This window comes from Rana temporaria, chromosome 3 (genome assembly GCF_905171775.1).
Source record: "Rana temporaria chromosome 3, aRanTem1.1, whole genome shotgun sequence".
NCBI lineage: Eukaryota > Metazoa > Chordata > Amphibia > Anura > Ranidae > Rana > Rana temporaria.
The window spans coordinates 226374122-226398485 of NC_053491.1; the positions used below are offsets into that span (position 1 = coordinate 226374122).

At 43.3% G+C, this 24364-nt stretch overlaps 1 protein-coding gene across 5 annotated transcripts in view; it reads right to left on the bottom strand.

Moving 5' to 3' along the window:
- RNF44 (ring finger protein 44) overlaps positions 1 to 24364 on the bottom strand; it is a 76885-nt gene that overhangs the window by 45070 nt on the left and 7451 nt on the right. The window contains exon 1 of one of the 5 annotated variants that reach the window (XM_040344388.1): positions 1545 to 1775. The exons of 3 other annotated variants lie outside the window; for them this stretch is intronic. The gene's annotated coding sequence lies outside the window, so the exon portion shown is untranslated. Of the gene's footprint in view, positions 1 to 1273; positions 1363 to 1544; positions 1776 to 24364 lie in introns of those variants that run through there. One more of the 5 variants, XM_040344391.1, reaches the window with a different exon arrangement.

The window sequence follows — 24364 nt, forward strand, 5'->3', positions numbered from 1 at the left end:
CGTTTAAAAATTCTACAGGTCGCATGTTTTGAGTTACAGAGGAGGTCTAGGGCTCCAGCTCTAATGATCGCGGCGATACCTCACATGTGTGGTTTGAATACCGTTTACATAAACGAGCGCTACATGGCGGGACAGGGCGCGTTTTCAGGCTCCTAACTTTTTTAGCTGGCGCCTAGATTCCAAGCAAATTTGTCGAACCCTGGTTTAAGGACTAAAAAGAGCCAAATAAGCAAAGTTCATGGTTAGGATTTACATATGTATATAGGGTTTACATACATATTTAACAAAGAGTCCAGATAAGACTAGATATCCTGTGTTGCTATCACTGAACGTGCACAATGTAAGCTATACAGCATTCGAGATACATTACAACTAAATGTTGTAGTGTCAGATATAGCTAGGGCGGGTATTGATGACGTTTGCACCAACTCAAGTCTATGATAAAGATGCAGTAAACAAGGTGAATGTGCACAGCCTGTACTAATATATCCATGACCTTCGATGTCTGTATAAGTGAGCCTTTGTTTCTCAGCAAAGTCACATTTGTAAATAATGATGCATGCCAAATAAACTATACCCCAAAAAAATTATACCAAAAAGATCCATCAAAAATATTCCTAGGTAGGCTGGTTGTCATCTTTATGTTCCACTTTGTTCAGAGTTCTCAAGGGTATTCTATGGGGCAGAAAGGTCCATGCCAACAGGGACATCTTATGTGGAGGGTGTAGAGCAGGGATCTCCAAACTACAGCCCTCCAGCTGTTGCGGAACTACACATCCAAAAGGGCATTGTAAGACTGACATTCGCAGACATGACTAGGCATAATGGGAATTGTAGTTCCTTAACAACTGGATGGCCCTAGTTTGGAGACTCCTGGTGTAGAGCAATTAGAGGCTGTTTTCTTTCCCCATCACTCCTCTGGATCTTTCAGCCCATATTAGCAGGTGCCCACAGACAGGGAGACAAAAGACTAGAAGTGGCAATCAGCATGCCTTTCCACAACCCTGGTGTGTGACTAGCCCAGGCTATGCAGATGGTGCGATCACATTGCCTCCCTCCCCCCATGTCTATGTGCTATGAATAGGCAGGCAGGTGTTGTGTTGCCAAGCATGCTCCTGACATTTCAGGTGATGTTCTAGGTGTAGAACCTCTCCCACATAACACACCGTGCCATGATGTGCCCGCTGTGTCTTTAAGAAGAGGCTCTTGTCTCAGGCCATGTGCTCAGCAGGAAAACACAAAAGCCACAACAAAGACAAGGAGGCAGACTCACCCGCCGGGCCCAGGACATGCACGGAGCCCACCGAGACACAAAAGGAGGGAGATCGGAGGAGGGGCGGGGGATGTGCTGAGGAGGAAGCGGGCCGCACACGGCGGAACAACAATAACACATTGTTCTACACGTGCGGACAGCCCGGATCATGGAACGCACCGGACAGGGGCCACCCGACCCTACCGCACACGTTACCCAGGTGACCGCTGTTTACATAGCAGAGGGGAGGAGCCGCACACCACAACATGCAGCCACTCAGTGGGCGTCATACCTTGTGCCTGCTCCAGGCCCACAGCTCCTCCGTCTCCGCAGGTGAGGATCACAGGTCACCGGCGGCTGCTTGCTCACCCCAAAATCCCTAACGGGGAGGGCATGCAGATTCTCTCCTCCAGGACGAGCGGCGCGCCCCCGTGCTCTAGTCTGTCGCTTTAAGACTCCGGGCGCGACCCCGAGACACACAACGAGCAACTTCAATTCACAACATTGGGGAGCGCGCACGTCGTCGGTCCGATGGAGGCGTGACAGCTCGGCGTCATCTGTCTCTAACCCAGACACTAACCACTTCCACGGACGCGCCCACAAGGCCGCATCGTCCCGCCCACAAGTTGCTGAGTGCAACTCAAAGCAACACATGCTCACACTACATGTAGAAGCCTGGGCCAGATGTACATTGCAACCTATCAGCTTCCACTTTTTAAGGCTGAAACTAGAAGCCGATTGGCTGCCGTGCACAGATGCTCTAATTGTCTATGTACAGTGCCTAGACGAGTACCATTATCATTTTTTTTTTAGCATTATAAAAACTCACATATAATTAGAAGAGTGAACTAAATACAAAGTAATACAAGTTGGTAAAATAAAGTGGCACATCTGATTATTTGAAGGTACTGGATGCTCTGCTGTGCAACCCCCAACATAAATTAGAAGGTCCATTCACACCATTGCATTAGAAAATGTGTGTGCACTTACCTCAAAGCACAGACTTTTTAGTGTGTTGCATATATAACACACCGTTCGATTTGTGTGTTGTTTATGTACCTGTTGCAAATGTGTCCATGAGATTTAAAGCAGAGTTTTGGGGAGGGGGGGGGGGGGAGTGGGGGCTTCAGGAGTGATACTTTCTGTCCGACTTCCTCCTTCCGCCGAGGGGCTGCTAAGGCGATACGTCATATCGCCTTTTGGCATCCCTTACCTGTAGGCGATCGCCTGGGACACGTCCCAGGCGATCGCCTGTCCAATCGGATGGCGCCGCTTGCGCAGTGGGTGCCCGGCCGTGAAACCGAAAGCTGTCACGGCCGGGTGCCTACACTTAGAATGAAGACGCCGGCCGGAGAGGAGCGGAGCCCCGGCTGGCGCGTCGCTGGAACGTAGAGCAGGTGAGTGCATGTTTATTAAAAGCCAGCAGCTACACTTTTTGTAGCTGCCGACTTTTAATAAACATTAAAAAATGACTGGAACACCCCTTTTACATTTGAAGTAAACTCCTATTTTTGACTTGTACTTACAGTTAGGCCTATGATTAGGCTCACTTGTAGGTACAGTGACGATCTCCTCAAAGGGGTTGGAAAGCCTTGTGTTTTTTCACCTGAATACATCCTATGCATTAAGGTGAAAAAAGGTGTAAGCCCCCCCATTTTAATTAGCCGAGCCCCAAATTTCTGTGGGAGCGATCCCACGGCTTCTTGGCTCTTCATTGGATAGATTGATTGACAGCAGCGGGAGCCAATGGCTGCACTACTATCAAATCCAATGACGCACCCCCCAGGGCCGAATCACACACTCGGCGGCTATGGATGACAAGTGTATGACACGACACAGGAGCGCACCCGCAAGGTAACCCCCTCAGGAGAGAACTTCGAAGAGGGGGTTATCTATTGCGGGGAGGAGCCATCGTGGGACCCCAGAACAGGAGGATGTTTGGGCCACTCTGTGCAAAACAAGCTGCACAGTGGAGGCAAGTATGACATGTTTGTCATTTAAAAAATAAATAATAATAAAAAAAAGGAACCTTTAGTATCACTTTGACTTGCACTGTTTAGAGATACTCACACTGCATGCAGCCAGTGATGTCATCAGCACGTGCGCTCTGAAGGGAGGGCATACCTGTGCTGTCTCTTCAGAGCTCTGTGCCACGTTCTGCGACTCCCTCAAGCATGCACGGGAGTGGCGTCATCACAGCTCGACCAAATCAGATGGCCTGAGCACTCAAACCCATTAGGAAGGCCGGGTGAGGATTGAAGCCATCTCAGGGTTACAGCGTACAGCTGGAAGGTTTCCATCTACGGTAAATATTTCATAATGTGGTAGCATGCGATGTATGCTACAACATTATGCATTTACCTGGCAGGGGATTAACAAAACAAAAAAAAGTGTGGTTTACTACCGCTTTAAAAATGCACCAATTAAAATTTGTCTGTCTTTTCCATGCTTTCCATCATGGAAGGCAAATTCTTACCAAAATGCAAATCACTGATCCCCCTCACCTTTCCCACTTTCCAACTGGCCCAGCAATTTAATGGGTGGCCTCTCAATATTAAGCGTAGGTCCAAGGCAGCACTGACTTCCTAGCTAAATTCAAGACTTGCATAGCGTTTTTGGGGCACCAGGCATGCTCCGAAATATTAATCTCCAGGCACCTTTAGGTTCCCTACAGTGGTTCATAAGTCAAAGTTCCCTGAATTAAGGTAAAATAAATGCCCCACTATTTGTCCTACTTCCCACCCTATACCTAAACATTTACCTGGCTCCTGTCACCACTCCAGCACCACCCTTTGAATACCTGCATTTAGAGGGGAAACTGTGGCCTCAGGCTCCTGTTGCTGTCAAACTCCTGCGAGGAGGGAGCGAGGGCATGGCTTACCAGCTCTGTGTAGGTCTGAGGACACACACAGTTCAGCTTGAGAGTACATGCGCATGGGTGACTCGTTAGGTCTTGGAAAGCTACAGGAGGCACAAGGAAGGAGGGAGGAGCGGACAGTGCTGGTGGGGGACTGGCAGCAGAGGAGGAGGAACCTCTCCGTGCAATCTCGTTGCACAAAGCAGGCACATAGAACATTTTTTATTTAAAAATAAATAAAAAATTATAGCCTCTACTAAAATGACATGTTTACTTTAAACATTAGTCAATTCTTGACACAGTTGAAGGGTAACGTGAAAAGATAGTCATTTGTAGTCTGCAGGTGTAAGCTTGCAGTATTTGTTCAGTTTAAAGTGATTCTGCTCATGAGGAAATGATGCACATAGATGGTTTGTGTGTCTTTTTTGCAGACAACACATCTATAGTCTACATAGAAACAGTCTGTGCAAATCCACAGCACCAATGGGTGACCCCCACTGCACCAAACACATCAGCTGGGAGGATACAGATGAGCAGAGGCAGATGATTGCTCAGTTTTGTTTCCCCATTATATCCATTTTCCTAGAATGCTGGGAACAATAGTGATGTACAGTTACACATAGCAATCATACTTTGCTTTGCAGTGGCTTCATGCGAAAAAAAGAAGAATTTGGCATGTGTAGGTGTCTGAAAATCCCAGAATCAAGGAAAATAATTGATATTAAAAAAAAAAATTGTTTCGATTGTCGTCCATAGAAACATATTTTGTGTCTATTCAAACATTCCTTAAATAGAGGTATAGATAAGACCGACTGGCTTCTGTATGCCGAACAAACTTGGGGATACTGGAGATTCCCAAACCAGTCACCACAGCCTATTTAGGATTTAAAGAGATGTATATGTTGTGGTGCACACTGGTACCATTCACCTACTAAGAGGAATGGCCCGATCACACACACCAACACAAATATAGAATTAGTTTACAGTGTACTGGTTCATAGAGTGGCACTGATGTCATTAACATAGTCCACTCTCTGCATTAGTAAGAACCACACAGCCTGGCAAAGAGAAAAGATCATGCAGTGTCATGTGACCAACTTGAAGACTTTGGAAAAGGTAAGCATTAAAACCAGAGAAACAAAACACAGTGTGTGTGTGTGTGTGTGTGTGTGTGTGTGTGTGTGTGTGGGGTTGAACACCTATGGGAAGGGGCTCGAAATTGGACTTTAAATGCACTTAGATGCCATTTTTTTAAGACCCAGCATTAGACACGCTCCTTCCTCTGCATAGGCTCACATAAACAATTTGCATAGTTCAACAATATTTGCTCATTATATACTGCATGAATTTACAAGCAATGTAGATTTGAGCAGCATTTGTGGTTACCTGGTACGAATATTTGAGTGCGTATAATCAAAAAAAAGTCTACTGTGCCTATTGCAGAGGGCTCGTTCACACCTATTTGCTGTGTTGCAGCATACATGGCAATGCAAACACATAGGTGTGACTGTACCCTTCTAGTTTCCATTTAACAACACATTAAAACTGCAGTGCATCAATGTGAACAAGAGAGACACCGGAAAGAATGACATTTCTACCTAAAATGCATTGCCATGCAGTAAAAAAAAAGGGACAAGTGTGAACAGGCCATAAAAAAAAAAAAAAAAAAAGTTTACTGGCTTGTTCTGCCACCCTTTTATGTTCCTCCTGCTTTCATGTTATGTTAAGATCCAAAAAAGAGCCTGTGTTCTAATTATGTCAAGAATGGCAGTTTTTATGTAGTTGCAATCTCTTCTGTATTATTGCTGATTGCTTCTTTCAAAAATCCAAATAAAAATACAATTGAAATAGAAAAAGAAAGAAGGAGGAGGTAAAAATGTGTTTAAGAAAACACGAATAGCTCAAGTTAAAAAAAAAAAAAAAAAAAAAAAAGCTCCGATACATGGCTTCTGCGGGAAGGGCCAAGATCTCCCTCTCCGACGTCAGACGGGGCGATCACGTGGCCTCCCGCAGAAGGCTGTCCCCCGTTTTTATAAATGACTTGCATAGTGCGATATGCCAGGCTCTAATAGAGGGGCTGTGTATGATAGAGGGGCTTACTGACCACTGTGATCAGGGCTCAGCAGCCCCGATTTTTGTGGTCAGTGCAGAGAGGGGATACAGGAAGTGTCAGGTTCAGAGTTTTTTTTTACAGTTTAGAGGGGGGCAGATTACACAACACAAGCACTCTGTTTAATCTGCTTTAAGGCAGGGCTTGACAAATTTGCTTGGAATCTAGGAGCCAGCTAAAAAAAGTTAGGAGCCAGGAACGCGCCCCGTCCCGCCAAGCATACGTGAGTAGCGCCCACATATGAAAGCGGTGTTCAAACCACACATGCGGTAGAGCGAGAGCAATAATTCTAGCCCTAGACCTCCTCTAACTCAAAACATGCAACCTGTAGAATGTTTTAAATGTCGCCTATGGAGATTTTAAAGGGTAAAAGTTTGTCGCTATTCCACGAGCGGACGAAATTTTGAAGCGTGACATGTTGGGTATCAATTTACTCGGTGTAACATTATCTTTCACAATATAAAATAAATTGGGCTAACTTTACTGTGGTCTTATTTTTTTAATAAAAAAAAAAAAGTGTATTTTTTCCCAAAAAAATTGCGCTTGCAAGACCGCTGCGCAAATACAATGCGACAGAAAGTATTGCAACAACCGCCATTTTATTCTCTAGGGTTATATACATATATATATAATGCAACTAAGTAAAGAGAAGAAGGAGATGGAAACAGGCAGGGAAGCGCCATTAGATTGATGGTTGTCTCGTCATACCAATGGCCACAAGAGGGTGCCAGATTCCAGAAGGAACCATAGGACTGCAGAAGGCCGCGGCCTTAAAGCGGGAGTTCACCCATTTAAAAAAAAAAAAAAAAAAAATCTCCCCTTAGCTTCCTGCTCGTTCGGTCTAGGGGAATCGGCTATTTATATTAAAATATGTGCAGTACTTACCCGTTTTCGAGCTGCATCTTCTTCCGTCGCTTCCGGGTATGGGTCTTCGGGAGCGGGCGTTCCTTCTTGATTGACATTCTTCCGAGAGGCTTCCGACGGTCGCATCCATCGCGTCACTCGTAGCCGAAAGAAGCCGAACGTCGGTGCGGCTCTATACTGCGCCTGCGCACCGACGTTCGGCTTCTTTCGGAAAATCGTGACGCGATGGATGCGACCGTCGGAAGCCTCTCGGAAACCTGTCAATCAAGAAGGAACGCCCATTCCCGAAGCCCATACCCGGAAGCGACGGAGAGGATGCGTCTCGTAAACGGGTAAGTACTGCACATATTTTAAAATAAATATCCGATTCCCCTAGTAATAACGAGCAGGAATCTAAGGGGGAAAAGTGCCCTCTAAGGGTGAACCCCCGCTTTAATTACCGGCCGATGCAATCACGAGGGGGGGGGGGGTGCGCACGGAGACAGGGTACCCCAGCTGTGCCGCCTCAGGTGCCAGGTCGCTAATGCTAGTCGCAATTGCGACCTGGCGCCTGGGGTTTGTCGAGCCCTGCTTTAAGGGACCAGGATCTGATTTTTTGGGGGGGGTTAACAAACACTTTAAAAGTGGAACTGTAGATTCTCTAAACATCCCTGCAGCCTGTGATATGAAAAAACTGCCAGCACAATGCGTTTCATTTTATTCCATAAATCCCGTTTCCTATGGCTAGGTATTTGCTTCCAACCTTGCTGGAATCAAGCTGTTACTGAACAACCACTAGAGGGTGCTGGTTAACAATAAAATAACAGGACTGAATAAAGCTGGCCACTGAAGGCCCTGTAAGGCTAGCCAAAAGTCGATTTAAAAATCAATGGTCTCAGGTGAAAAATTATTGTCTGAGCAGTGTCTGCAACCTCTCAGATGCAGTCACTTTTTGCATTGGTGAGCAAGAGGTAATAGAGCCATATGCCAACATTAAAAACTTAGTTGACCTTCAGGTCCATGTTTCATGTTACAAGCATATTTAGGGTGCATTATGAAACATGGTCACATTTCCCAACCCCCAAAAAGGTGGACCTATGCCTTTAAATAATCTGTCACTCAGGAGAAGCCAGGATATAGTTGGAATCCGGAGCAGAGCTTCTCCTGACAAAATGTTTTTTGTTTTTTTTTACCCATTATATGGGCACAGTGTTTCTGAGGTTGCAGGTACCAATGCATAATTTCATTGTAAAAAGGCAGTTCTCCTTAACCACTTCAGCCCCGGAAGGATTTGCCCCCTTAATGACCAGGCCATTTTTTGCGTTGCTTTAACTGACAATTGCCCGGGCATGCAACGCTGTACCCAAAACAAAATGGACTTCCTTTTTTCCCCACAAATAGAGCCTTCTTTTGGCGATATTTGATCACCTCTGCAGTTTTTACATCTTTGCGCTATAAATAAGAAAAGGACAATAAAAAAGCCTGGTATGGCGATTCGCACAGCTGAGCCACCTTACCGGTGGCTTGTCGGCAAGTGGTTAAAGACATAGGCGTGAACTGTGCCTTCGGAGTTTTTCCTTTATAAAGAATGTAAACCGCAACAATTAACTTCTCTTATTTGCTTCCATATGGCCCGTTAAATATACCATTAAAAAGAGTCACTAGACCCACATCATATTAAACCCCTAATAAATGCTGTATTACACGCTGTTCATACTCACTCTGTCACCATTAGATTCATTTTCTGTATTATGCAAAACAACCAGTTGATCCAGCTGTTCTCCCATCTCCCCCTTGTGTCCATGTCCCCAATTCAGGTAGGGATTTTGCAGCTGTGGTGGCAACTCTGCAGATGTTCAGCGAATTTCTGAGCATTTCCTATCAAATCTGAGCAGCCCATGTGGTCTCACATGTGGTTGTATACACAGTGATAAATGACCGCCCACTCCCTCCCTCCTCCATCCCCACTAACCAGCTAAACACAATTGGGTAGGGATATTATATGTACATTAATAGATGCTTCTCCACTCTCTTATTCTAAGGCCCCGTACACACGACCAAATCTGTCCGCTGGGATTTATCCGCGGATCAGTTCCAGCAGACAAATCCGGTCGTGTGTACGGCCTAGCGGACATTTTTCGGCGGACATTTGTCCAGCCGACCGTTTAAGCGGATAAAAATTTCTTAGCATGCTAAGAAATCTATCCGCTGGAAACCTGTCCGTCGGACGTGTTCGGTCGTCTGTACAGACTCACCGGACACGTCCGACCGACCGCCATCCCTCGCATGCGTCGTACCGATTCGACGCATGCGTGGAAGCTTTGAACTTCCAGGGCCGCCCTGCGTATTGTTTACGCGCGGATTTCTGTCTAATGGTGTGTACAACCATCAGACAGAAATCTCCGGCGGACCGTTTTCAGCGGATTATCCGCCCGTGTGTATGGGGCCTAAGACACAGGCTGGAGGGGCATGACACAGCATGTGACAGGAAGAAATCCACTCGCACCATGTTCTTGCCAAAACAAAGATTGGATTTTAAATATATATTTGTAGTATGATTTAAAACAGTTTATTATTATTAAATTTTTATACTCTGTATTCCAATTTTTTTTAACATGTGACCAGAAGTAGAGGACTAGAAGCTCCTCCTGCTTATGTTTCCCTGCAGACCGGCTGGGAAAGATGCGTGTCATGTGACAGCTGTACATCAATTAGGAAAAAGGCATTTAGCCGTTTTTTTTTTTTTAATCAATCACTTCTGGACCGCCCCGCAGAGATACTGTGGCCGAGCAGCCCTCCTGCACGAAATCACATACCTGTATCCGATTTCGTGCACTGGGTCAGGGGCGTGCGCTGCCGGCAACCTGCTCCTTCTGTGATTGGACCCAGCGGAAGCTAATCAGTGGGTCCAGCAGACCGAATGCTCACCGGCACCTCACAAATGTTCTAAAGAGAGGCAGAATGGCAGGTCTGCCTATGTAAACAAGGCAGACAGTCGTTCTGTGAGAGGGGGAAGATGGAGATCTTGTGTTCCTGCTAAGCATCCCATACGCATACAGTTAGAAAGCACCCTTTAGGAGCACATTTAACTAGGGCCGAAACAACTAATCGATTAATCGACAACTAATCGATTATGAAATTAATCGATTACAATTTTCATAATCGATTAATCGGCCAGTAGCATAATGGGGTTAAAAAAAAAAAAATTGGCCCTTTATAGTACAAAAAAGCAAATCGCTACTCTAAATATTACTTTCCCTGACCCACAGTAAAAAAATGAACCCCTTACAGTAGCGATTATTTGCTCTTTTTGTAATTATTTTTGTTTTTTTTAACCCCATTATGTTACTAAACATCTCAGGCCGGGGTCACACCTTTGTGTTTTTGTGTTTTTTGCAGAAACACACTACAGTTCATTTACATGTTTTCCTATGGGACACGTTCACATACATGTTTTTTTTCAGCTGCTGCGTATTTGGAAAGGGCAAGGACTTTTTAACGCAAAACGGTGCTATTTTGTTTTTTTTGGTTCAATATACTTCAATGGAGAAGCTGCAGAAAAGCATGTAATGTGTTTTTGCGGCAATTTGTGTTTTGTAATCTGCCCAACAACAAATTGGCCCAAAATTTTAAAAAAATGCACATTTTTCTTTTTTAAAGGCTATTATCCGATTAATCGAAACAATAAATCGGCCAACTAATCGATTATGAAAATAATCGTTAGTTGCAGCCTTACATTTAACCCTTTGATCGTCCCTGAGGTTAATCCCTTCCCGTGTTCTTTAGTACAGCGATAGTGCATTTTTTTTTTACGCTGATCACTGTATTGGTGTCACTGGTCCCCAAAAATTCACTTTTGTCTGCCACATTCTCGACAAAAAATAAATTAATAAAAAAATCGCTGCCATTACTAGCAAAACAATAAAAATTCCATAAACATATCACATAGTTTGTAGACGCTATAACTTTTGTGCAAACCAATCAATATACAATTTATTTATTTATTTTTTTAACCAAAAAATATGTAGCAAAATACATATTGGCCTAAATTGATAAATTAAAAATGTATTGAGTACGTTTTATAGGAAAGAAAAAAAAATATTAAAAATGGGTCTATTTTATTAATTTTTTTCCAAAAAACGACAGAGGTGATCAAATAGCACCAAAAGAAAGGTCCAATTGTGGGGGGAAAAAAGGTTATCAATTGAGTACAGCGTCACACGACCATTGTCACGATAATTGTCAGTTAAACACAGTGCCATATTGAAAAAAAATGGCCTGGTCATGGAGGGGCGTAACCTATCCGGGGCTGAAGAAGTTAATAAAAATTACAGTGCCATCATCCATATACAGAAATGCAAGGGACAATGTAAATGTGTTTAGTATCACTCTGAAAGGGTTATGTATTGTTATACCTCAAACGTGCCTTATAAGGCTTCATTTCCACTGGCGTTTTTACAGCCACTGTTGTTAGCCTTTTTTACAGCTTAAAAACGCCTGTCCATGTTTATTTTGTAAAAAAAAAAAAAAAAAAAAAAAAATTTTTTTTTGTGAGCTGCAGCTTTAAAAATGCCGCGGTCGCGTTTTTGAGCGTTTAACATCTGGCGTTTTTACAGCTCTACTCTGGAGCTTCAGAACGCCCTGGTCCTGCGTTTTTTTTACAGCTCAAAAACGCCTATGCCATTTGCAGCTCAAAAACGCCTATGTGGGCATGATGCCATAGAATAACATGGACAGGCGTTTTTAAGCTGTAAAAAACGCTCAGAAAAGTGGCTGTAAAAACGCCAGTGGAAATGAAGCCTTAGTGTTGATCATGCCAAAAATTCAGTGCTGTTGTGTGCATACTATAGCGTGCTTATCTTTCTGCCTAGGTTATCTCTGAAAACTATAGAGAACCTCCCCCAAGCTATGGACATGAGGGGGGGATGTGTTCCATAGTCCTAACACTTCCTGTCCTGTGGTGACAATACTGCTCCTCCTTAAATATAGCACAGCAGGTGATAGCTGTCACCATGGGCAAGGCTATGCTGCCAATCAGGCCAACTTAGGTGTGATTGTGGGCTGGGTGCCACAATGAGGCCAGAGTGCCCATGCCAGGCACACCATTCTTCTCTTAGCTCCTGAATGCTGAGCCTTATAAAATCACAGGCTCGACATTAAAGCGGATGTGCCATGGGGAAAAAATATTAAAAGCCAGCAGCTACAAATACTGCAGCTGCTGACTTTTAATATTAGGACACTTACCTGTCCTGGAGTCCAGCGCTGATCGCAGCAGAGCACGAGCGATCGCTCGTCTCTCTGCTGCCCCCCCGCCATCCACGCTGAGGGAACCAGGAAGTGAAGCGCTGCAGCTTCACTGCCCGGTTCCCTACGGCGCATGCGCGAGTCGCGCTGCGCCCGCCGATTGGCTCACACGCTGTGTGCTGGGAGCCGAGTGTTCCCAGCACACAACGGGCGACAGACGGGAAGTCAGAAAAACCCGTCTTTCGCCCGTAGCGTGAGGCCGGAAGTGGGTGCAAATACCTGTCTTTAGACAGGTATCTGCACCCCCCTCCCCCTGAAAGGTGTCAAATGTGACACCGGAGGGGGGGCGGGTTCCGATCAGCGGGACTCCACTTTAGGGTGGAGAACCACTTTAATGAGCTCCCTGCCTGGGCACTGTGCCCATCACACAGACAGCCATAGAGATCAAGCATCTTCAGTGACATGGGGCCTGCTCAGTGTCGCTGAGCGCAAACCTGCTGGCCACTGCACCTGCCACATCTGCCCCTGGCACTACCTTGACCTTAGGACAGGTAGCGTTACCGTCAGGATTTCCAGGTAAAAAGAAAATGAGTGCAGACACAACATCTACGCACTGCAATTGATCTGTATCATATGTATTATAACTGCAAGATATCAATTTTCTATTCTTGAATTAAGATATGCTTTAATTATACAGCCATCTATTAGACATGAAAATAAAAGTCACTAACGTCTGAATCACACTCAAAACATTATATATAAGAATACATTGTTGTTTGGCACTTGGAATAGCCATATACCTTTTCCTTCTTTAAAGCAGTACAATGTGAATGAATGTTTTATTACTTGCTGGATCTTCTTGTGTGTCACCTAGCAGTACAGTCAGACTGTATGCACTGGGGGGGGACTTGCTGTTTACATCTGTCTGCTGGCTGACCTTTAAATGACTTTCACTATAGAGATTTCTGCAAAGCTTTGAGTCTCAACGCAAATTCACGATGGACAGTGTGCGGAGTGTAGTCACATCAGACTACTGATTTCTCCTTCAGTCCTTTTCAAAGCAAAAAAAGCCTGGGGCTTATTCATGTATTAAACATTTGGCTAGATATGTTTATTTATAGTTCAGGAACATGTTTATTCCAATGTTTGTCAGTTTTATTTATTGAAAACATATTCAGAGTCTGTTCTCAAAACAAGGGCCTTTATTTAATAATATGATTCACGGAGCAGTTGCATGTAAAGGACCTATAACAACAATCACAAAACCTGCTCTTAGTAGTCCTTGTACACCTATAAATGCCACTGTGTGATTTCTATGGGCAGCCAAAGACAAACATCTGTCTAAACAGGAACAAACTTGTTTTTAAACCCATTACGGCATTACAAGGTAAGACTGAACAAAAAGATAACATTGGACAACCTGCGCTGAAAGACAAACACCACCTGCCTGCATAGAGATTCTTGTAGGGCCGAAACAACTAATCGATTATGAAATTAATACATTACCATTTTCATGATTTTCAGATTAATCGGCCAGTAACACAATGGGGTTAAAAAAAAAAAAAAAAAGAAGACCTTTATAGTGCAAAAAGAGCAAAATCGATACTATAAATATTACTTTCACTGTCCCACAGTGAAAAATGACCCCCTTACAGAAGCGATAATTTGCTCTTTTTGTACTAATTTTAGATTTAACCCCATTATGTTACCAAACATCTCCGGCCTGGGTCACACCTGTGTTTTTTTGTGCTTTTTGCAGAAACGCACTACAGTTCATTTACATGGTTTCCTATGGGACATGTTAACATCCATGATTTTTTTTCAGCTGCTGTGTATTTGGAAAGGGCAAGGACTTTTTTTTTTTTTTTTTTTTTTTTACGTAAAACAGTGCCAATTTTTTCCCCCAATATACTTTAATGGATAAGCTGCAGAAAAGCATGTAATAATGCATTTTTTTTGCTGCAATTTGTGTTTTTAACCTGCCCAACAACAAATTGGCCAAAAAAAAAAAAAAAAAAAAATGGAAATTGCAGCAAAATTACCTTTTTTTTCCCCCTTTCCGCAGGAATACGTTTTTTTTTTTTGTTTTTTTAAAGGTTATTCTCCCGCTGTTACCATATCAAATCGTGTACTCACCAGTCCGATTATTGCAGCCGCCAGCATTCTCATTTCCCCCGCAAAAGATAATTTATAAAAATGTAAGATGGACGTTTCCATCTTCATTGTGGGCACTGTGAAGCCCAGCAGGATGTCCTTCCGGGATACGGTGAATGCTGACGTCCCAGCATTCACCGCTCTATCCCGTGCATGTGCAGTGTTGACGGCGAGCGTCACCGTCAACACTGCACTGTTGCCATCACAACGGCCAGCGTACTGAGTAGGTCACGCCCCGTTGTGAAGACATACACCTTATCAGCTATAGCCCGCTTGCCGAGTCACATGACCCGCAAGATATCGCGGGATTACAGCACAGCGCGTCTCCTGGGATTCTCATCACTCACTCCCAGGAGACATAGCGCTTGTCGGGGGAAAATCTAATACACGCCCACTCCTGCGGGGAAACACTGATTAACAGAAGACCAATTGCTGGATTACAAAAGGTAAAGATGCAGATTTAAAAAAAAAAAAACGGATTGTGTATAGTCGATGGGTAGTGGTTTAATTCAGCTAAAGTTGTAATTTAGGGTGAACTTCCGCTTTAAGGTTATTAACCAATTAATAGAAACAATAAAATCGGACAATTAATCAATTATGAAAATAATCGTTAGTTGCAGCCCTAGATTCTTGCAATAGTCATGACTCTCACTGTAGAAAAGGGGCTTAGGCAGGCCATTTACAGCTTGAATTTCAACAGATTCCTGGTGAATCAGCTGAAGTTGACAAAAAAAAAAAAAAAAAATCTTGGCTGAATAGCGAGTGCAGCCAATCAGGCTGCAGTCACTGCTCTCCAGCAAGTAGGGAAGTATTCATCCATGCAGTGGATGGGGGAAAATCTATCAATTTATTTCATCCCCCCCCCCCATTGGGCGGAACAAGAGAAATCGCAATTTCCCCCAGAAGATGCTATTTGTAGCGAAACACCTAGTGATGTCATTATGTTTCTAACCTGGAAGCTGCCCGCCCCTCTTCACGTGCCATTTTTATGTCTTTTTACCTATGTTACTTGGGTTAAATAAATGAGGAGTGCCTTTATAAAATTTCACTATGCGGTTCCTGTTTTTCTTTTAAATTTGGAATTACTGTTGAAGTTGAGGGTAATCTACGAGTCCTGACCTGAAGTGGATATTGTGGGCAGCTCTGTGGGGAAAACTGCCCATATAACAAGCTCGTTTTGACTGCTCTGTAATAGGGGGTCAACGCGTTCTGGTAAGAAGGAATCATTTAGTCTTTGGTGGGGGTACACATTTGTGTATGAATATATGGACACTTGCTGAAGATGTCACACTTGATTAGACTTTTTCACTGGACTACAATTGAATTCACTATTGTTCTTTGTTATTGATCATTTACACTATAGTGTATATGCACAGCACTTTTGTAGATTAAATCTTAACACCCACCTTCAGGAATTAGAGAAAAAAAACAAACACACACACACACACACACACACACCACTTCCTTGCAGTGGGGTCCCAGGCTGCAAAGGGTTAAATGTTAATTATATCTAGGGGTGCCAGAATAGGGTATAATACTTACCTTATGCTGCTCTCTAGCAGGGTCCTTCCAGCTGTGTGACCGGTCCCCTACAGCCTCCCTTCCATACACTGTTCATGGCCACAGTTGCATTCTTACCCGCACCACATACAGTGAAGGGTTAAAAGCCCTGCATTGTCCATGATGACACTGAGGGACTGCCCACAGACTGATGCTTTGGTAAGGAGAGTGCAGCTTTGGGGTGGGAGATAGCCCCACTGCAAGGGTGGATTTTTTCTAATTCCTGGAGTTGGGGATTGAAAGTGTACGGCTGGCTTGGAAGTACTCATTATTGCCTTCTAGACAACTGACATTTAATTTCAACTTCATGCATCTTTGCATAAATGGTTTTGCAGCATGTTCATTTGAAATGAAACAATAAGAATCCACAATACTTTTTGTTTCCAGAACAGGTGGTCCCATTGGAAGATTGCCCCTTAACCTTTGTTTTGGGGACAACTCATACATTTGGAATACCCCTCACTTTGTTTTAGAGACAAAATCTGAACAAACACCGGGGGGGGGGGGGGGGGGGAGACACAGACAGCAATAAGAACTTGGCAGAGGATTGAACCCTCCAAGTCTTGCTCAGAGAAACAGCAAGCTGATATTGAAGTTATTAAAAGGGAAAGTAGACTAAAAAGTAATGTCTTTATAATGTAATGGTTCTATAAAAAATAAAGATCAGTGTTTACAGGATACCATAGTAATTAATCATTGGGCTTTTTTTCTGCCAGTCCTGCTGCCATCATCAATACAATGTAACAGATGCACAGGAGAAAGAAAGGCATATGACTGCATAAAGAAAGCCTCTCTATGGGAAGAAGTGAGTCACACACAGTAGAGGTCTGTCATTGTGTTGCCTATTTGGCAGGTGTACTACTGATACAGAGAGAGCTGGGAAAGCATTAAAGATAGAACATCTTAAATACAATTGTAAAGATAAGCTTATATATTTTTTTTAATATATATATATATATATATATATATATATATATATATATATATATATATATATATATATATATATATATATAATCCCCATCCCCCTGTTTAGTATTACTTTGATAGAGTCTGACACTTTGGTGTCTAGATCAGAGGTTAACTGAAATGGGGCAGTTCCAGCCCATCAGGGCTCGGTTATTTGACCATGTTATTTATTCTCATAAGTTAGGGGACAACATGATGGCCAAGGAGTAGACAGGCCAGCAACTGTCAGATTTTTGTTGTTGACCTTTGACCCTAAAACCAAAGCTAAAGGGCCAGGCTCACAAAGTAAACATAAGAAGTAAGCAACAATGAATCTTGTATAGTCAACTGAATTAAATTTAAAGTGTGCCTGAAGTAAGAATGAAGTTGTGAAATGTTTACTGGTATGACATAGTAGGCACCTCAAGGTACCTGCACACCTCGCCAGTTGTTACAAGGTTGCTTTATTGCAAGGGAAACTAAGCCGCAGTGAAAGCTCTAACTGCTTGTTTCTGTCAGTACAATGCACAGCAGTTTTACTTTAAGAGCTTATTCACACCTAGGCGTTTTGTTGCCTGTAGTGTGACGCCCGCTGCCGCCCCGACAGGCCAGAGGGATGATTTAACATTGCCCTCTATGGAGATGGTTCACATCTCCAAGCCGAACGCCTGCCGCCTGAAAAAAAGTCCCGGACCTTTTTTTCAGGCGGCTTTCGGCGTTCGGCATAGGAGATGGGAACCATCTCCATAGAGGGACAATCTATGGGCACATCTAGGTGGACAATCGCGGCGTTTTGTCGCCGCAAATCGCGGTACAAAACGCCGCTATTTGCCGCCGCAATTCGCGGGACAAAACGCAGCCATTTTGTCCGCCTACATGTGAATGCAGCCTAACTGCTCCCACAGACTCCTCTGAGCTGCAGCTTCTACTCCCTTGCATTCCAGTGGTCTAAGGTTCTCGGACGTCATCGAGACCAATGCAGGGCCCATAGGTCTGCATTGAACGTGAGGAGAAGAAGGGACAGCTCACTGCCAGACCAGAGGAATTACAGGATCAGACAAGTGATTTTTAGTTTTCCTGGAGTTAGGCTTTAAAGCTCAACTCAGTCTTTAACCACTTTAATACAAGGCTTTCAGCATCGTCGCATTTTAAATAACAATTGCGCGGTCATGCAACACTGTGCCCAAACAACATTTTTATCAATTTTGTTCTCACAAATGGAGCTTTCATTTGGCGGCATGTCATCACCATTGGGTTTTTTATTTTTTGCTAAACAAATAAAAAAAAGAAGGTTGTTTCTGTTAGAAAATTTGGTAAATAAGTTTTCTCCTTCACTGACCAGCACCGATAAGGCCGCACTAATGGGCACTGATACGTGACACAGATAAGCCACACTGATGGGGAGGCACTGGCAGGCATTACTGATGGTCATGGGTGTGCATCCCAGGTGGGTCTGCACTGATAATCAATGCACTGATTAACAGCGCAGACCCCCCCTGTCAAGAGAGCAGTCGATCAGCATGAATAGAGGAAAAGCTGATAAACAGCACTTCCTGTTTGCAACGTGACCAGCTGTAATTGGACACAGCTAATCACATGGTAAAGAGCCTATGTCATAGGCTCTTCACCAAGATCAGAGATGCGGTGTGTCAGACTGACACATCGCTGCACTGTGACTGGACATCACATGACGTTCAGTCAGGATAATTAAACCACTTTGTGGCCGTCATTGCTATACGGCGGTCGGGAAGTGGTTAAAGTGCAACTTCACTCTCTCAATCAACATTGACTATTTTTAAATGGATAGGGAAGTATATTATATATTTGCTTGTTTTTAACATTTTTCTTACACATTTCTTCAGTTACTTCCCAGTTCCCATATGTAAATGTCATACATCCCATGAGTCTTCAGGAGTGGGGGAGGGATTATCTCAGCTAAGCACACCCTCCTGCCTGCATGCCTGAGCTAAGGGCAGATTGCTACATGAATCATCTGCTCTTACTCAAGAAGACCATGGCCAGAAATGCTAGGGGGGCGTTATCAATGTGGCTTCTCATAAAAATAAAGCATGGACGAGGGTTTTTTTCCGAATATAGAAAATGAGTGTTGTTCATGTGTGATGCTCAGATACCGTGTAGTTCCACTTTAAAAGCAAAGTATCAAAAATTTAATTAAAGGGTTAGTTAAAAAAAAAAAAAATTCCACCTTTAAAATAACAAACATGTGATACTTACCTCCACTGTGCAGTTCGTATTGCACAGAGTGTCCCCGATCCACATCTTCTGGGGTCCCTCTGCGGCTGTCTCTGTCCTCCCCGCAATTACTGACCACAGTCATGAGAGAGCTCGCATGGTGGTGAGTAATTGCAGGCGCGCTCCCGTGATACAGCGAGCGGCCATAACCGCTCACTGTATCACTCGGCCCCACCCCTCGGCGCGCCGCGTCACTTGATGTGATTGACAACAGTGCCAGCCAATGGCTACGCTGCTCTCAATCCATCCGCTCTAGCCAATCAGCGGCCAGGCTGAGCGGTGAAGAGGATCTCGGGACCGCGCGGGACTTTCAAAAGGTCAGGTAAGTATAAGGGGGGGGGGGGCGCGGCGACATTATGAGATGTTTTTTCACCTTGCATAGATTGCATTAAGGTGAATTTTTTTCTACTTTACAACTCCTTTAAGAGCTATTCTGTAGTCTTAGGTAATTACAAGCAACAAGCCTACACAAGGTCCATCAGGTAGTCATCACTGTTGCTTGAACTTACCTGTGACCAATAAATGACTATTGATGAAACATGGTATGGGCTGGTGATACTTTGCTTTTGAACACCAGTCTAATAACTTGGCAACTAAGACTTCTCATGATCAACACAGCACATTCTCCAATAAGAAAGCCAAATTCAAGATCTGGGTCACAAGGAAAGCCCATGGGGTGCATACAACAGTTTTATATTCACCCAGATGGACGGTTTGGCATATCTGGCCTGGGAGCTGTAGCCTATACCTGCTCTCACCTTCAGGATTTCCCTGTGGTAAATACTAAACATTGTAGCACAATCAGCTTCTTGCCACAGCAATCTCTAAACAATCCAAGGCCTCCCTGATTCAGATCACTGCAAAGCTCTATCAACACACATTTTTTATTTTATTTTTACTAAAGGCAAATCCACTTTGCACTACAAGTGCAGTCGCTGTAGATCTGAAGGGGACGTGCAAGGAAAAAAAACAAACAAAAAAAAAACAGCACTTTAGCTTGCACCCGATTGGATAAAATCAGCAGCGCTTTCCTTCATTTCAGATCTCCTCAGATCTACAGCTACTGCACTTACAAGTGCACATTTAGTGCAACGTGGATTGGGCTTTAGTAAATAACCCCCAATATCTATTTTATTGGTTAACAGATGGCTCCATTCACACCTGCTATACAAGTGAAGTGAACTCCTGCGCTGTCTAGAGTGAGGGGACAAGTGGAAAGTGGGGATACTGCTGCAAATAAAAAAGAGGTCTACCTCGATAGACAAAAAGTGATAATTGTAACAAGTGAAATATTTGCGCTGTCAAGTGTTATACAAATTAATGTGTGTGTGCATATAACCACATACATATACAAGTACAAAAAATGGGTGGGGAAAGTACAAAAAAGGGGGAGTGACACTAATATACCAGTAAACAATATTGTTGAATAGTCATTAATCAAGGGCACAGTGCTGAAGAGGTCCAGGTACAACAAAATCCAACCATGTAGGGGTGCAGTTCATCAATACTTTATCCAATTATTGATTGGATAAAGTATTAACGTTGTGAAGTGAAAAATGTTGAAAAACACAACAATAAAAAAATAAAAAAAAAATAAAAATAAGAATAAGGGTCAAAGTATTTCAGAAGAAGGAGGCCTTGTATCCAAAAAGGGTGAAAGATAGAGAGTGAGCCGTAACCAAGATCTCATATATGCACCTCTAGTGATCCCAGCAGCTCACCTCTAATCTGGCAAGCTGGATTAAATCAGCCTGATCCTGATGGGTGTGGTCCGTTGTTGAATATCACATACGGGTCTCCATAAAGTGTATTACATGAAAAAGTAAAAAGGGTAGAAACCAAATGGTGTGATAACGTCACAGGGAGGGATAGCAATGTCTTCTGATTTAAACCAGTGGAGATGCACTCACATGTGGGTGAAAAAACTGGGGCTCTTATCCACGAACGCCGAGCTCGTCAGTCCCTCCTTCCTCTCCCTTACTGATTCTCCAGGGTTAGGAGTCCCGTGTCCCCAATGGTTCACGAGTCGACTCTTGTTATGTATGAGGATCTCGGTGGTGTATGTGGGGTAAGAGAGAAGGACAAGCCTGATCGTGTGATATCATCAACAATAAACAAAAACCCCCCAGGAATGCCCAGGTAGTAATGCACTCACATGAACAATATAACATAAAAGACCTTCCTCCACGAGTGCGGACTCGCAATAAATCTGTGCCTCCAACACTTCCCCTCTATCTGTGGCTCAGTCCGGACACTCAGATGTGGCAGTCATACATGGGGGGGAAGTGGAATAAACAACCACAGCGTAGCCCAGTCAGACGTGAAAAGTTTATTTTAAAAGCACTTAAAAACTCACATTTAAAATCGAAATTGCTGCATCAATCCGACGAGTGGCGAACTCGTATATCCAGTGGTCGGATGCTGGAGTGTGTCAAGCCCTCCAATCCCGACGCGTATCGTCAACATGTGACTTCATCAGGGGACCCCTGATGAAGTCACATGTTGACGATACGTGTCGGGATTGGAGGGCTTGACACACTCCAGCATCCGACCACTGGATATACGAGTTCGCCACTCGTCGGATTGATGCAGCAATTTCGATTTTAAATGTGAGTTTTTAAGTGCTTTTAAAATAAACTTTTCACGTCTGACTGGGCTACGCTGTGGTCGTTTATTCCACTTCCCCCCATGTATGACTGCCACATCTGAGTGTCCGGACTGAGCCACAGATAGAGGTGAAGTGTTGGAGGCACAGATTTATTGCGAGTCCGCACTCGTGGAGGAAGGTCTTTTATGTTATATTGTTCATGTGAGTGCATTACTACCTGGGCATTCCTGGGGGGTTTTTGTTTATTGTTGATGATATCACACGATCAGGCTTGTCCTTCTCTCTTACCCCACATACACCACCGAGATCCTCATACATAACAAGAGTCGACTCGTGAACCATTGGGGACACGGGACTCCTAACCCTGGAGAATCAGTAAGGGAGAGGAAGGAGGGACTGACGAGCTCGGCGTTCGTGGATAAGAGCCCCAGTTTTTTCACCCACATGTGAGTGCATCTCCACTGGTTTAAATCAGAAGACATTGCTATCCCTCCCTGTGACGTTATCACACCATTTGGTTTCTACCCTTTTTACTTTTTCATGTAATACACTTTATGGAGACCCGTATGTGATATTCAACAACGGACCACACCCATCAGGATCAGGCTGATTTAATCCAGCTTGCCAGATTAGAGGTGAGCTGCTGGGATCACTAGAGGTGCATATATGAGATCTTGGTTACGGCTCACTCTCTATCTTTCACCCTTTTTGGATACAAGGCCTCCTTCTTCTGAAATACTTTGACCCTTATTCTTATTTTTATTTTTATTTCTATTTTTATTTTTTTATTTTTTTTATTTTTTTATTGTTGTGTTTTTCAACATTTTTCACTTCACAACGTTATTGATTGGATAAAGTATTGATGAACTGCACCCCTACATGGTTGGATTGTGTTGTACCTGGACCTCTTCAGCACTGTGCCCTTGATTAATGACTATTCAACAATATTGTTTACTGGTATATTAGTGTCACTCCCCCTTTTTTGGACTTTCCCCACCCATTTTTTGTACTTGTATATGTATGTGGTTATATGCACACACACACATTAATTTGTATAACACTTGACAGCGCAAATATTTCACACCTGCTATACGTTTGCAATAGGCAGGATTAAAAGCAGAAAAAAAAAAAGGATTCTCTTAACCAATAAACGTATTGCAGTTTTCTGTGACAGATCCAGTTAGTGAATCACATTTTCCTGCAGCGTGTTATAACCACTAAACAATGTAACAATCTGTAGTAGTACATTTGCAATGTTATGAAATTGTACTATGAAAATTATTTATCCAGAATTCCTAAACTATGCAGAGTGTCACCAGAGGAGTCATAAGAGGAATGGTTTTGTTTATTCCCAGTGGAGCCAGATTGTCTCTTCTCCCTGCAGAAACTAGGATTGCAAACCTGCAAAACACCCAAATCTAGGTCAATTCTGCTATAGGGATTAGCCTGGGCAGCAGCAGCGTGCATTGTCCCCACTCTGTCTTCAAGGGATATTAGCAATTGTCCTCTGAATATAAACCTTCAAGAAGACACAAATATGTCAGCAGTATGGATGTCAATGACAATGCAACATAATAAAAGCATTGCAAGGCTATTCCTGTAGCAACACCTAGTAAAAAAATAGCACAAAAAGGGTAAGAGGCAAATTGTATTCCAGGCCTGCAATATAAGATTTCTGGGTATATTTATATCAACAATTAGAACATATTCACCTTTTTTGAAGTTATATGTACAGGATCAAGAACATAAGGATGAAATGTTGAATGGACCATTCTGAACATGTGAACTGGCAATCCCTGTTACCTGTTCTGCTGTATGGCTATGCACAATCCAATACTCAGAAATAGTGCAACTTATGTGTCGCCTGTGATAACCAAGCAGCTTTAAGGTTAATTCTGACGTGATAATGAGAATTTGCCTGCACTGGATAGACTCATTATCACATTCAGAGCTTTTCCCAACATCTTGGAAGACTGTTGCAAGTGATCAGTGCACAGGAAAGGGAATAAAACCTTCACCATGTGCCACATATGAAGTCAACCAGGCAAGGTGGCAGAGCACAATTTGGAAGAGAAAATCTGCTACGCTCTGGCCGTTCACACCCACCTAAAATGATACCTTTGTCCGATAACATCTCTAAAACACAAAGAAAGAGGAAACTGGGTTCTATAAACATCACAGTTTTTTAATTTGCATGTGTATCGTTTAACATATTTTGCATTTGGCGCATGATAGCTACACCCAGCAACAGCCTCTCTTAGTTACTGCCTATCTTTCAGAATTCATTACAATGTAATGTATTACACCTTTCTCCCAAACACAAGAATCAAGACAGTTGCTGCTACTGACTGCTGTGTTTCTTGCAAGAAAAGTAAAAAAAAAAGAGAAAAAGTATAAATCATCTGAATATTTTATTTAAATGTTGAATGCGGTTTGGAGTTGGATATTTAAAGCACACAAAGCTACTACAAGTTTATAATTTAATGACAAGCTATTAATAATGACCACTTACAAATCCTATGTGGCAGTTAAATT